At 46.5% G+C, this 16,760-nt stretch overlaps 1 pseudogene; it reads right to left on the reverse strand.

Moving 5' to 3' along the window:
• Positions 1-295: 295 nt before the first annotated feature.
• LOC135564922 (serine hydroxymethyltransferase, cytosolic-like) overlaps positions 296-16,760 on the reverse strand; it is a 76,151-nt pseudogene continuing 59,686 nt past the window's right edge.

Below are 16,760 nucleotides of genomic sequence, written 5' to 3' on the forward strand. Positions count from 1 at the left end.
ACAGTTCATCTCTAATCACATCCATTGATCCACACATGCTACCTACAGTTCATCTCTAATCACAGCCATTGATCCACACATGCTACCTACAGTTCATCTCTAATCACATCCATTGATCCACACATGCTATCATCTCTAATCACATCCATTGATCCACACATGCTACCTACAGTTCATCTCTAATCACAGCCATTGATCCACACATGCTATCATCTCTAATCACATCCATTGATCCACACATGCTACCTACAGTATCGTTCATCTTCTGAAGAAAAAGAGAAGGTAGAGACCGAGGTGTGTTCCACATCTTTGAGTTTTATTGGTGTTGGGTTTCATTACATTAAACCGTTAAGGCAGAGAAGGAAACACAGTCAGTCAAACTGTTAAGGCAGGGGACAAACCAGTCAGTCAAACCGTTAAGGCAGGGGACAAACCAGTCAGTCAAACCGTTAAGGCAGGGGACAAACCAGTCAGTCAAACTGTTAAGGCAGGGGACAAACCAGTCAGTCAAACTGTTAAGGCAGGGGACAAACCAGTCAGTCAAACCGTTAAGGCAGGGGACAAACCAGTCAGTCAAACTGTTAAGGCAGAGGACAAACCAGTCAGTCAAACCGTTAAGGCAGAGGACAAACCAGTCAGTCAAACCGGTAAGACAGAGGACAGCAGAGAAGGAAACAGTCAGTCAAACCGGTAAGGCAGAGGACAAACCAGTCAGTCAAACCGTTAAGGCAGAGGACAAACCAGTCAGTCAAACCGTTAAGACAGAGGACAGCAGAGAAGGAAACAGTCAGTCAAACCGTTAAGACAGAGGACAGCAGAGAAGGAAACAGTCAGTCAAACCGTTAAGGCAGAGGACAAACCAGTCAGTCAAACCGTTAAGGCAGGGGACAAACCAGTCAGTCAAACCGTTAAGACAGGGGACAAACCAGTCAGTCAAACCGTTAAGGCAGAGGACAAACCAGTCAGTCAAACCGTTAAGGCAGGGGACAAACCAGTCAGTCAAACCGTTAAGGCAGAGGACAAACCAGTCAGTCAAACCGTTAAGGCAGAGGACAAACCAGTCAGTCAAACCGTTAAGGCAGGGGACAGCAGAGAAGGAAACAGTCAGTCAAACCGGTAAGACAGAGGACAAACCAGTCAGTCAAACCGTTAAGGCAGGGGACAGCAGAGAAGGAAACAGTCAGTCAAACCGTTAAGGCAGGGGACAAACCAGTCAGTCAAACCGGTAAGGCAGAGGACAAACCAGTCAGTCAAACCGTTAAGACAGGGGACAGCAGAGAAGGAAACAGTCAGTCAAACCGTTAAGACAGAGGACAGCAGAGAAGGAAACAGTCAGTCAAACCGGTAAGGCAGAGGACAGCAGAGGTATGATGAGGTGACATGAAAACATTTCATCTTGAAAACAGGTCTTTAAAGTTCCTCCAGACCAGGCATGGGGAACCCCCCAGCGAAAGCCTCCACCTCCCCCCTCAGCTCTGATACCCTCTCCTGGTGCTTCCCCTCCCCTGCCAGGGCCTCCTTAAACTCCTTCAGGGTCGCCTTGGGCTGCAGAGAGGCCTGGAGGTCCAGGGTCATCTGGATACCTGTAAGAGAACGAGGGGTGAGAGGTCAAGGGGTTAGAGGTGGCCTTGGTCTGCTAGCTGGACATCTAGGGTCAGCACTATGTCTATAGACACAGAGGTCAGGGGTTAGAGGTGGCCTTGGTCTGCTAGCTGGACATCTAGGGTCAGCACTATGTCTATAGACACAGAGGTCAGGGGGTTAGAGGTGGCCTTGGTCTGCTAGCTGGACATCTAGTGTCAGCACTATGTCTATAGACACAGAGGTCAGGGGGTTAGGGGTGGCCTTGGTCTGCTAGCTGGACATCTAGGGTCAGCACTATGTCTATAGACACAGAGGTCAGGGGGTTAGAGGTGGCCTTGGTCTGCTAGCTGGACATCTAGGGTCAGCACTGTCTATAGACACAGAGGTCAGGGGGTTAGAGGTGGCCTTGGTCTGCTAGCTGGACATCTAGGGTCAGCACTATGTCTATAGACACAGAGGTCAGGGGGTTAGAGGTGGCCTTGGTCTGCTAGCTGGACATCTAGGGTCAGCACTATGTCTATAGACACAGAGGTCAGGGGGTTAGGGGTGGCCTTGGTCTGCTAGCTGGACATCTAGGGTCAGCACTATGTCTATAGACACAGAGGTCAGGGGTCAGGGGGTTAGAGGTGGCCTTGGTCTGCTAGCTGGACATCTAGGGTCAGCACTATGTCTATAGACACAGAGGTCAGGGGGTTAGGGGTGGCCTTGGTCTGCTAGCTGGACATCTAGGGTCAGCACTATGTCTATAGACACAGAGGTTAGGGGTCAGGGGTCACCTCTGTGGATGAACTCTGCGACCTTCCTGAAGTCGTCTTCAACCATTCCTCTGGAGGTCAGAGCAGGAGAGCCGAACCTCAGACCGCTGGGACGCAGCGCACTCTTATCACCTACACACACACACACACACACACACACACACACACACACATTATGTATATACACACACACACACATTATGTATACACACACACATTATGTATATACATACACACACATTATGTATACACACACACACACACATTATGTATACACACACACACACACATTATGTATATACACACACACACACATTATGTATACACACACACACACATTATGTATATACACACACACACATTATGTATACACACACACACACACATTATGTATACACACACACACACATTATGTATATACACACACACACATTATGTATACACACACACATTATGTATACACACACACACACATTATGTATATACACACACACACATTATGTATACACACACACACATTATGTATACACACACACACACATTATGTATATACACACACACACATTATGTATACACACACACATTATGTATACACACACACACACACATTATGTATACACACACACACACACATTATGTATATACACACACACACACACACACACACATTACGTATATACACACACATGTACAGACAACTGGGGACACAGAGCACTCTGACCACCTACAGAGGACTGTGTCTGTTACTATATACAGACAACTGGGGACACAGAGCACTCTGACCACCTACAGAGGACTGTGTCTGTTACTATATACAGACAACTGGGGACACAGAGCACTCTGACCACCTACAGAGGACTGTGTCTGTTACTATATACAGACAACTGGGGACACAGAGCACTCTGACCACCTACAGAGGACTGTGTCTGTTACTATATACAGACAACTGGGGACACAGAGCACTCTGACCACCTACAGAGGACTGTGTCTGTTACTATATACAGAGGACTGGGGACACAGAGCACTCTGACCACCTACAGAGGACTGTGTCTGTTACTATATACAGACAACTAGGGACACAGAGCACTCTGACCACCTACAGAGGACTGTGTCTGTTACTATATACAGACAACTGGGGACACAGAGCACTCTGACCACCTACAGAGGACTGTGTCTGTTACTATATACAGACAACTGGGGACACAGAGCACTCTGACCACCTACAGAGGACTGTGTCTGTTACTATATACAGACAACTGGGGAGACAGAGCACTCTGACCACCTACAGAGGACTGTGTCTGTTACTATATACAGACAACTGGGGAGACAGAGCACTCTGACCACCTACAGAGGACTGTGTCTGTTACTATATACAGACAACTGGGGACACAGAGCACTCTGACCACCTACAGAGGACTGTGTCTGTTACTATATACAGACAACTGGGGAGACAGAGCACTCTGACCACCTACAGAGGACTGTGTCTGTTACTATATACAGACAACTGGGGACACAGAGCACTCTGACCACCTACAGAGGACTGTGTCTGTTACCATATACAGACAACTGGGGACACAGAGCACTCTGACCACCTACAGAGGACTGTGTCTGTTACTATATACAGACAACTGGGGACACAGAGCACTCTGACCACCTACAGAGGACTGTGTCTGTTACTATATACAGACAACTGGGGACACAGAGCACTCTGACCACCTACAGAGGACTGTGTCTGTTACTATATACAGAGGACTGTGTCTGTTACTATATACAGACAACTGGAGACACAGAGCACTCTGACCACCTACAGAGGACTGTGTCTGTTACTATATACAGACAACTGGAGACACAGAGCACTCTGACCACCTACAGAGGACTGTGTCTGTTACTATATACAGACAACTGGGGACACAGAGCACTCTGACCACCTACAGAGGACTGTGTCTGTTACCATATACAGAGGACTGTGTCTGTTACTATATACAGACAACTGGGGACACAGAGCACTCTGACCACCTACAGAGGACTGTGTCTGTTACTATATACAGACAACTGGGGACACAGAGCACTCTGGCCACCTACAGAGGACTGTGTCTGTTACCATATACAGAGGACTGTGTCTGTTACTATATACAGACAACTGGGGACACAGAGCACTCTCACCACCTACAGAGGACTGTGTCTGTTACTATATACAGACAACTGGGGACACAGAGCACTCTGACCACCTACAGAGGACTGTGTCTGTTACTATATACAGACAACTGGGGAGACAGAGCACTCTGACCACCTACAGAGGACTGTGTCTGTTACTATATACAGACAACTGGGGAGACAGAGCACTCTGACCACCTACAGAGGACTGTGTCTGTTACTATATACAGACAACTGGGGACACAGAGCACTCTGACCACCTACAGAGGACTGTGTCTGTTACTATATACAGACAACTGGGGACACAGAGCACTCTGACCACCTACAGAGGACTGTGTCTGTTACTATATACAGACAACTGGGGACACAGAGCACTCTGACCACCTACAGAGGACTGTGTCTGTTACCATATACAGACAACTGGGGACACAGAGCACTCTGACCACCTACAGAGGACTGTGTCTGTTACTATATACAGACAACTGGGGACACAGAGCACTCTGACCACCTACAGAGGACTGTGTCTGTTACTATATACAGAGGACTGTGTCTGTTACTATATACAGACAACTGGGGACACAGAGCACTCTGACCACCTACAGAGGACTGTGTCTGTTACCATATACAGACAACTGGGGACACAGAGCACTCTGACCACCTACAGAGGACTGTGTCTGTTACTATATACAGACAACTGGGGACACAGAGCACTCTGACCACCTACAGAGGACTGTGTCTGTTACTATATACAGACAACTGGGGACACAGAGCACTCTGACCACCTACAGAGGACTGTGTCTGTTACTATATACAGACAACTGGGGACACAGAGCACTCTGACCACCTACAGAGGACTGTGTCTGTTACTATATAAAGACAACTGGGGACACAGAGCACTCTGACCACCTACAGAGGACTGTGTCTGTTACCATATACAGACAACTGGGACACAGAGCACTCTGACCACCTACAGAGGACTGTGTCTGTTACTATATACAGAGGACTGTGTCTGTTACTATATACAGACAACTGGAGACACAGAGCACTCTGACCACCTACAGAGGACTGTGTCTGTTACTATATACAGACAACTGGAGACACAGAGCACTCTGACCACCTACAGAGGACTGTGTCTGTTACTATATACAGACAACTGGGGACACAGAGCACTCTGACCACCTACAGAGGACTGTGTCTGTTACCATATACAGAGGACTGTGTCTGTTACTATATACAGACAACTGGGGACACAGAGCACTCTGACCACCTACAGAGGACTGTGTCTGTTACTATATACAGACAACTGGGGACACAGAGCACTCTGGCCACCTACAGAGGACTGTGTCTGTTACCATATACAGAGGACTGTGTCTGTTACTATATACAGACAACTGGGGACACAGAGCACTCTCACCACCTACAGAGGACTGTGTCTGTTACTATATACAGACAACTGGGGACACAGAGCACTCTGACCACCTACAGAGGACTGTGTCTGTTACTATATACAGACAACTGGGAGACAGAGCACTCTGACCACCTACAGAGGACTGTGTCTGTTACTATATACAGACAACTGGGGAGACAGAGCACTCTGACCACCTACAGAGGACTGTGTCTGTTACTATATACAGACAACTGGGGACACAGAGCACTCTGACCACCTACAGAGGACTGTGTCTGTTACTATATACAGACAACTGGGGACACAGAGCACTCTGACCACCTACAGAGGACTGTGTCTGTTACTATATACAGACAACTGGGGACACAGAGCACTCTGACCACCTACAGAGGACTGTGTCTGTTACCATATACAGACAACTGGGGACACAGAGCACTCTGACCACCTACAGAGGACTGTGTCTGTTACTATATACAGACAACTGGGGACACAGAGCACTCTGACCACCTACAGAGGACTGTGTCTGTTACTATATACAGAGGACTGTGTCTGTTACTATATACAGACAACTGGGGACACAGAGCACTCTGACCACCTACAGAGGACTGTGTCTGTTACCATATACAGACAACTGGGGACACAGAGCACTCTGACCACCTACAGAGGACTGTGTCTGTTACTATATACAGACAACTGGGGACACAGAGCACTCTGACCACCTACAGAGGACTGTGTCTGTTACTATATACAGACAACTGGGGACACAGAGCACTCTGACCACCTACAGAGGACTGTGTCTGTTACTATATACAGACAACTGGGGACACAGAGCACTCTGACCACCTACAGAGGACTGTGTCTGTTACTATATAAAGACAACTGGGGACACAGAGCACTCTGACCACCTACAGAGGACTGTGTCTGTTACCATATACAGACAACTGGGGACACAGAGCACTCTGACCACCTACAGAGGACTGTGTCTGTTACTATATACAGAGGACTGTGTCTGTTACTATATACAGACAACTGGAGACACAGAGCACTCTGACCACCTACAGAGGACTGTGTCTGTTACTATATACAGACAACTGGAGACACAGAGCACTCTGACCACCTACAGAGGACTGTGTCTGTTACTATATACAGACAACTGGGGACACAGAGCACTCTGACCACCTACAGAGGACTGTGTCTGTTACCATATACAGAGGACTGTGTCTGTTACTATATACAGACAACTGGGGACACAGAGCACTCTGACCACCTACAGAGGACTGTGTCTGTTACTATATACAGACAACTGGGGACACAGAGCACTCTGGCCACCTACAGAGGACTGTGTCTGTTACCATATACAGAGGACTGTGTCTGTTACTATATACAGACAACTGGGGACACAGAGCACTCTCACCACCTACAGAGGACTGTGTCTGTTACTATATACAGACAACTGGGGACACAGAGCACTCTGACCACCTACAGAGGACTGTGTCTGTTACTATATACAGACAACTGGGGAGACAGAGCACTCTGACCACCTACAGAGGACTGTGTCTGTTACTATATACAGAGGACTGTGTCTGTTACTATATACAGAGGACTGTGTCTGTTACTATATACAGAGGACTGTGTCTGTTAGTTACCTGGACAGGTGTTCTTGTTGCAGGCGATGGCAGCAGCTTCTAGAACCTTCTCAGCTCGTCCTCCGTCCGTCCCGTTGGGTCTCAGGTCCAGTAAGATCAGATGGTTATCAGAACCCCCTACAGCAACATTAACACAACCATACAACAACATTAACACAACCATACAACAACATTAACACAACCATACAACAACATTAACACAACCATACAACAACATTAACACAACCATACAACAACCCTACAGCAACATTAACACAACCATACAACAACATTAACACAACCATACAACAACATTAACACAACCATACAACAACCCTACAGCAACATTAACACAACCATACAACAACCCTACAGCAACATTAACACAACCATACAACAACCATACAGCAACATTAACACAACCATACAACAACCATACAGCAACATTAACACAACCATACAACAACATTAACACAACCATACAACAACCCTACAGCAACATTAACACAACCATACAGCAACATTAACACGACCATACAACAACATTAACACAACCATACAACAACATTAACACAACCATACAGCAACATTAACACAACCATACAGCAACATTAACACAACCATACAACAACCCTACAGCAACATTAACACAACCCTACAGCAACATTAACACAACCATACAGCAACATTAACACAACCCTACAGCAACATTAACACAACCATACAGCAACATTAACACAACCATACAACAACATTAACACAACCATACAGCAACATTAACACAACCATACAGCAACATTAACACAACCATACAGCAACATTAACACAACATTAACACAACCATACAGCAACATTAACACAACATTAACACAACCCTACAGCAACATTAACACAACCATACAGCAACATTAACACAACCCTACAGCAACATTAACACAACCATACAGCAACATTAACACAACCATACAGCAACATTAACACAACCATACAGCAACATTAACACAACATTAACACAACCATACAGCAACATTAACACAACATTAACACAACCCTACAGCAACATTAACACAACCATACAGCAACATTAACACAACCATACAGCAACATTAACACAACATTAACACAACCATACAGCAACATTAACACAACATTAACACAACCCTACAGCAACATTAACACAACCATACAGCAACATTAACACAACCCTACAGCAACATTAACACAACCATACAGCAGCATTAACACAACCATACAGCAACATTAACACAACATTAACACAACCATACAGCAACATTAACACAACATTAACACAACCATACAGCAACATTAACACAACATTAACACAACCCTACAGCAACATTAACACAACCATACAGCAACATTAACACAACATTAACACAACCCTACAGCAACATTAACACAACCCTACAGCAACATTAACACAGGTTACAGTCTGTTAACCACAACCCTACAGCAACATTAACACAACATTAACACAACCCTAGAGCAGCATTAACACAACCATACAGCAACATTAACACAACCATACAGCAACATTAACACAACCATACAGCAACATTAACACAACATTAACACAACCATACAGCAACATTAACACAACATTAACACAACCCTACAGCAACATTAACACAACCCTACAGCAACATTAACACAACATTAACACAACCATACAGCAACATTAACACAACCCTACAGCAACATTAACACAACCCTACAGCAACATTAACCCAACATTAACACAGGTTACAGTCTGTTAACCACAACCCTACAGCAACATTAACACAACCCTAGAGCAACATTAACACAACATTAACACAGGTTACAGTCTGTTAACCACAACCCTACAGCAACATTAACACAACCATACAGCAACATTAACACAACATTAACACAACATTAACCCAACCATGACATTATTGTCTCACCGGTGACGATCTTGTACCCGTGGTTGATGAGGGCGTTGGCCATCGCTCTGCAGTTAGAGAGCACCTGGTACTGATACGCCTTGAACTCTGGGGTCAGAGCCTGCTTCAGGGCCACGGCCACACCTAGAGAAACATTAACCCTTAAACTGGGGCCATCGCTCTGCAGTTAGAGAGCACCTGGTACTGATACGCCTTGAACTCTGGGGTCAGAGCCTGCTTCAGGGCCACGGCCACACCTAGAGAAACATTAACCCTTAAACTCTGGGGCCATAGCTCTGCAGTTAGAGAGCACCTGGTACTGATACGTCTTGAACTCTGGGGTCAGAGCCTGCTTCAGGGCCACCGCCACACCTAGAGAAACATTAACCCTTAAACTCTGGGGCCATAGCTCTGCAGTTAGAGAGCACCTGGTACCGATACGCCTTGAACTCTGGGGTCAGAGCCTGCTTCAGGGCCACGGCCACACCTAGAGAAACATTAACCCTTAAACTCTGGGGCCATCGCTCTGCAGTTAGAGAGCACCTGGTACTGATACGCCTTGAACTCTGGGGTCAGAGCCTGCTTCAGGGCCACCGCCACACCTAGAGAAACATTAACCCTTAAACTCTGGGGCCATAGCTCTGCAGTTAGAGAGCACCTGGTACTGATACGTCTTGAACTCTGGGGTCAGAGCCTGCTTCAGGGCCACCGCCACACCTAGAGAAACATTCATACACATTAACACCCTAACCCTTAAACTCTGGGGTCAGAGCCTGCTCCACCTGGAGAAACATTAACCCTTAAACTCTGGGGTCAGACCCTGCTCCACCTAGAGAAACATTAACCCTTAAACTCTGGGGTCAGAGCCTGCTCCACCTGGAGAAACATTAACCCTTAAACTCTGGGGTCAGAGACTGCTCCACCTGGAGAAACATTAACCCTTAAACTCTGGGGTCAGAGCCTGCTCCACCTGGAGAAACATTAACCCTTAAACTCTGGGGTCAGAGCCTGCTCCACCTGGAGAAATACACAGTGCATTCAGAAAGTATTGAGACCAACTTGGCTTTTTCCACATTTTGTTACGCTGCAGCATCATTCTAAAGTGGATTCAATATTTTTTTCCCCTTATCAATTTACACACAATACCCCATAATGACATCCCAATACCCCATAATGACATCCCAATACCCCATAATGACATCCCAATACCCCATAATGACATCCCAATACCCCATAATGACATCCCAATACCCCATAATGACATCCCAATACCCCATAATGACATCCCAATAACCAATAATGACATCCCAATAACCAATAATGACATCCCAATACCCCATAATGACATCCCAAAACCCCATAATGACATCCCAATACCCCATAATGACATCACAATACCCCATAATGACATCCCAATACCCCATGATGACATCACAATACCCCATAATGACATCCCAATACCCCATGATGACATCACAATACCCCATAATGACATCACAATACCCCATGATGACATCACAATACCCCATAATGACATTACAATACCCCATAATGACATCCCAATACCCCATAATGACATCACACTACCCCATAATGACATCACACTACCCCATAATGACATCCCAATACCCCATGATGACATCACAATACCCCATAATGACATCACAATACCCCATGATGACATCACAATACCCCATAATGACATCACAATACCCCATGATGACATCACAATACCCCATAATGACATCACAATACCCCATGATGACATCACAATACCCCATGATGACATCCCAATACCCCATAATGACATCCCAATACCCCATAATGACATCCCAATACCCCATAATGACATCCCAATACCCCATAATGACATCCCAATACCCCATAATGACATCCCAATACCCCATAATGACATCCCAATACCCCATAATGACATCACAATACCCCATAATGACATCACAATACCCCATGATGACATCACAATACCCCATAATGACATCACAATACCCCATGATGACATCACAATACCCCATGATGACATCACAATACCCCATAATGACATCCCAATACCCCATAATGACATCACAATACCCCATGATGACATCACAATACCCCATGATGACAAAGCAAAAACGGGTTTTTTGATTTTTTTTGCAAATGTATAAAAAATAAAAAACTGAAACATCACATTTCCATAAGTATTCAGACCCTTTACTCAGTACTTTGTTAATGCACCTTTGGCAGCGATTACAGCCTCTAGTCTTCTTGGGTGTGATGCTACAAGCTTGGCACACCTGTATTTGGGGAGTTTCTCCCGTTCTTCTCTGCAGATCCTCTCAAGCTCTGTCAGGTTGGACAGGGAGTGTCACTGCATAGCTATTTTCAGGTCTCTGTAGAGATGTTCGATCAGGTTCAAGTCCGGGCTCTGGCTGGGCCATTCAAGGACATTCAGAGACTTGTCCCGAAGCCACTCCTGTGTTGTCTTGGCTGTGTGCTTAGGGGTCATTGTCCTGTTGGAAGGTGAACCTTCTCCCTAGTCTGAGGTTCTGAGCGCTCTGGAGCACCTTTTCATTAAGGATCTCTCTGCACTTTGCTCCGTTCATCTTTCCCTCGATCCTGACTAGTCTCCCAGTCCCTGCAGCTAAAAAACATCCCCACAGCATGATGCTGCCACCACCACGCTTCACCGTAGGGACGCTGCCACCACCGTGCTTCACCGTAGGGATGCTGCCACCACCGTGCTTCACCGTAGGGATGCTGCCACCACCGTGCTTCACCGTAGGGATGCTGCCACCACCGTGCTTCACCGTAGGGATGCTGCCACCACCGTGCTTCACCGTCATGGTGCCAGGTTTCCTCCAGACATGAAGCTTAGCATTCATGCCAAAGACTTCAATCTTGGTTTTATCAGACCAAAGAATCTTGTTTCTCATGGTCTGTCCTTTAGTTGCCTTTTGGCAAACTCTAAGCGGGCTGTCATGTCCCTTTTACGGAGGAGTGGCTTCCGTCTGGCCACTCTACCATAAAGGCCTGATTGGTGGAGTGCTGCAGAGATGGTTGTCCTTCTGGAAGGTTCTCCACAGAGGAAATCTGGAGCTCTGCCAGAGACCATCGGGTCTTTGGTCACCTCCCTGACCAAGGCCCTTCTCCCACGATTGCTCAGTTTTCCTGGGCGGCCAGCTCTAGGAAGAATTTTGGGGGCTTCCAAACTTTTTCCATTTAGGTTTAACTTAACCTTTATTTAACTGGGCAAGTCAGTTAAGAACAAATCCTTATTTACAATGACGGCCTAGGAAGTGGGTTTAACTGGTCTAGGAACAGTGGGTTAACTGGTCTAGGAACAGTGGGTTAACTGGTCTAGGAACGGTGGGTTAACTGGTCTAGGAACGGTGGGTTAACTGGTCTAGGAACGGTGGGTTAACTGGCCTAGGAACAGTGGTTTAACTGGCCTAGGAACAGTGGGTTAACTGGTCTAGGAACAGTGGGTTAACTGGTCTAGGAACAGTGGGTTAACTGGTCTAGGAACAGTGGGTTAACTGGTCTAGGAACAGTGGGTTAACTGGTCTAGGAACAGTGGGTTAACTGGTCTAGGAACAGTGGGTTTAACTGGTCTAGGAACAGTGGGTTAACTGGTCTAGGAACAGTGGGTTAACTGGTCTAGGAACAGTGGGTTAACTGGTCTAGGAACAGTGGGTTAACTGGTCTAGGAACAGTGGGTTTAACTGGTCTAGGAACAGTGGGTTAACTGGTCTAGGAACAGTGGGTTAACTGGTCTAGGAACAGTGGGTTAACTGGTCTAGGAACAGTGGGTTAACTGGTCTAGGAACAGTGGGGTTAACTGGTCTAGGAACAGTGGGTTAACTGGTCTAGGAACAGTGGGTTAACTGGTCTAGGAACAGTGGGTTAACTGGTCTAGGAACAGTGGGTTAACTGGTCTAGGAACAGTGGGTTTAACTGGTCTAGGAACAGTGTGTTAACTGGTCTAGGAACAGTGTGTTAACTGGTCTAGGAACAGTGGGTTAACTGGTCTAGGAACAGTGGGTTAACTGGTCTAGGAACAGTGGATTAACTGGTCTAGGAACAGTGGGTTAACTGGCCTAGGAACAGTGGGTTAACTGGTCTAGGAACAGTGGGTTAACTGGTCTAGGAACAGTGGGTTAACTGGTCTAGGAACAGTGGGTTAACTGGTCTAGGAACAGTGGGTTAACTGGTCTAGGAACAGTGGGGTTAACTGGTCTAGGAACAGTGGGTTAACTGGTCTAGGAACAGTGGGTTAACTGGTCTAGGAACAGTGGGTTAACTGGTCTAGGAACAGTGGGTTAACTGGTCTAGGAACAGTGGGTTAACTGGTCTAGGAACAGTGGGTTTAACTGGTCTAGGAACAGTGGGTTAACTGGTCTAGGAACAGTGGGTTTAACTGGTCTAGGAACAGTGGGTTAACTGGTCTAGGAACAGTGGGTTAACTGGTCTAGGAACAGTGGGTTAACTGGTCTAGGAATAGTGGGTTAACTGGTCTAGGAACAGTGGGTTAACTGGTCTAGGAACAGTGGGGTTAACTGGTCTAGGAACAGTGGAACAGTGGGTTAACTGGTCTAGGAACAGTGGGTTAACTGGTCTAGGAACAGTGGGTTAACTGGTCTAGGAACAGTGGGTTTAACTGGTCTAGGAACAGTGGGTTAACTGGTCTCTGGTCTAGGAACAGTGGGTTAACTGGTGTAGGAACAGTGGGTTAACTGGTCTAGGAACAGTGGGTTTAACTGGTCTAGGAACAGTGGGGTTAACTGGTCTAGGAACAGTGGGTTAACTGGTCTAGGAACAGTTGGTTAACTGGTCTAGGAACAGTGGGTTAACTGGTCTAGGAACAGTGGGTTAACTGGTCTAGGAACAGTGGGTTAACTGGTCTAGGAACAGTGGGTTAACTGGTCTAGGAACAGTGGGTTAACTGGTCTAGGAACAGTGGGTTTAACTGGTCTAGGAACAGTGGGTTAACTGGTCTAGGAACAGTGGGTTTAACTGGTCTAGGAACAGTGGGTTAACTGGTCTAGGAACAGTGGGTTAACTGGTCTAGGAACAGTGGGTTAACTGGTCTAGGAATAGTGGGTTAACTGGTCTAGGAACAGTGGGTTAACTGGTCTAGGAACAGTGGGGTTAACTGGTCTAGGAACAGTGGAACAGTGGGTTAACTGGTCTAGGAACAGTGGGTTAACTGGTCTAGGAACAGTGGGTTAACTGGTCTAGGAACAGTGGGTTTAACTGGTCTAGGAACAGTGGGTTAACTGGTCTCTGGTCTAGGAACAGTGGGTTAACTGGTCTAGGAACAGTGGGTTAACTGGTCTAGGAACAGTGGGTTAACTGGTGTAGGAACAGTGGGTTAACTGGTCTAGGAACAGTGGGGTTAACTGGTCTAGGAACAGTGGGTTAACTGGTCTAGGAACAGTGGGTTAACTGGTCTAGGAACAGTGGGTTAACTGGTCTAGGAACAGTGGGTTAACTGGTCTAGGAACAGTGGGTTAACTGGTCTAGGAACAGTGGGTTTAACTGGTCTAGGAACAGTGTGTTAACTGGTCTAGGAACAGTGGGTTAACTGGTCTAGGAACAGTGGGTTAACTGGTCTAGGAACAGTGGGTTAACTGGTCTAGGAACAGTGGGTTAACTGGTCTAGGAACAGTGGGTTAACTGGCCTAGGAACAGTGGGTTAACTGGTCTAGGAACAGTGGGTTAACTGGTCTAGGAACAGTGGGTTAACTGGTCTAGGAACAGTGGGTTAACTGGTCTAGGAACAGTGGGTTAACTGGTCTAGGAACAGTGGGTTAACTGGTCTAGGAACAGTGGGGTTAACTGGTCTAGGAACAGTGGGTTAACTGGTCTAGGAACAGTGGGTTAACTGGTCTAGGAACAGTGGGTTAACTGGTCTAGGAACAGTGGGTTAACTGGTCTAGGAACAGTGGGTTAACTGGTCTAGGAACAGTGGGTTTAACTGGTCTAGGAACAGTGGGTTAACTGGTCTAGGAACAGTGGGTTTAACTGGTCTAGGAACAGTGGGTTAACTGGTCTAGGAACAGTGGGTTAACTGGTCTAGGAACAGTGGGTTAACTGGTCTAGGAATAGTGGGTTAACTGGTCTAGGAACAGTGGGTTAACTGGTCTAGGAACAGTGGGGTTAACTGGTCTAGGAACAGTGGAACAGTGGGTTAACTGGTCTAGGAACAGTGGGTTAACTGGTCTAGGAACAGTGGGTTAACTGGTCTAGGAACAGTGGGTTTAACTGGTCTAGGAACAGTGGGTTAACTGGTCTCTGGTCTAGGAACAGTGGGTTAACTGGTGTAGGAACAGTGGGTTTAACTGGTCTAGGAACAGTGGGTTTAACTGGTCTAGGAACAGTGGGGTTAACTGGTCTAGGAACAGTGGGTTAACTGGTCTAGGAACAGTTGGTTAACTGGTCTAGGAACAGTGGGTTAACTGGTCTAGGAACAGTGGGTTAACTGGTCTAGGAACAGTGGGTTAACTGGTCTAGGAACAGTGGGTTAACTGGTCTAGGAACAGTGGGTTAACTGGTCTAGGAACAGTGGGTTAACTGGTCTAGGAACAGTGGGTTTAACTGGTCTAGGAACAGTGGGTTAACTGGTCTAGGAACAGTGGGTTAACTGGTCTAGGAACAGTGGGTTTAACTGGTCTAGGAACAGTGGGTTAACTGGTCTAGGAACAGTGGGTTAACTGGTCTAGGAACAGTGGGTTAACTGGTCTAGGAATAGTGGGTTAACTGGTCTAGGAACAGTGGGTTAACTGGTCTAGGAACAGTGGGGTTAACTGGTCTAGGAACAGTGGAACAGTGGGTTAACTGGTCTAGGAACAGTGGGTTAACTGGTCTAGGAACAGTGGGTTAACTGGTCTAGGAACAGTGGGTTTAACTGGTCTAGGAACAGTGGGTTAACTGGTCTCTGGTCTAGGAACAGTGGGTTAACTGGTCTAGGAACAGTGGGTTAACTGGTCTAGGAACAGTGGGTTAACTGGCCTAGGAACAGTGGGTTAACTGGTCTAGGAACAGTGGGTTTAACTGGTCTAGGAACAGTGGGGTTAACTGGTCTAGGAACAGTGGGTTAACTGGTCTAGGAACAGTTGGTTAACTGGTCTAGGAACAGTGGGTTAACTGGTCTAGGAACAGTGGGTTAACTGGTCTAGGAACAGTGGGTTAACTGGTCTAGGAATAGTGGGTTAACTGGTCTAGGAACAGTGGGTTAACTGGTCTAGGAACAGTGGGTTAACTGGTCTAGGAACAGTGGGTTTAACTGGTCTAGGAACAGTGGGTTAACTGG

The sequence above is a fragment of the Oncorhynchus nerka genome, linkage group LG26 (assembly GCF_034236695.1).
Source record: "Oncorhynchus nerka isolate Pitt River linkage group LG26, Oner_Uvic_2.0, whole genome shotgun sequence".
Lineage (NCBI taxonomy): Eukaryota > Metazoa > Chordata > Actinopteri > Salmoniformes > Salmonidae > Oncorhynchus > Oncorhynchus nerka.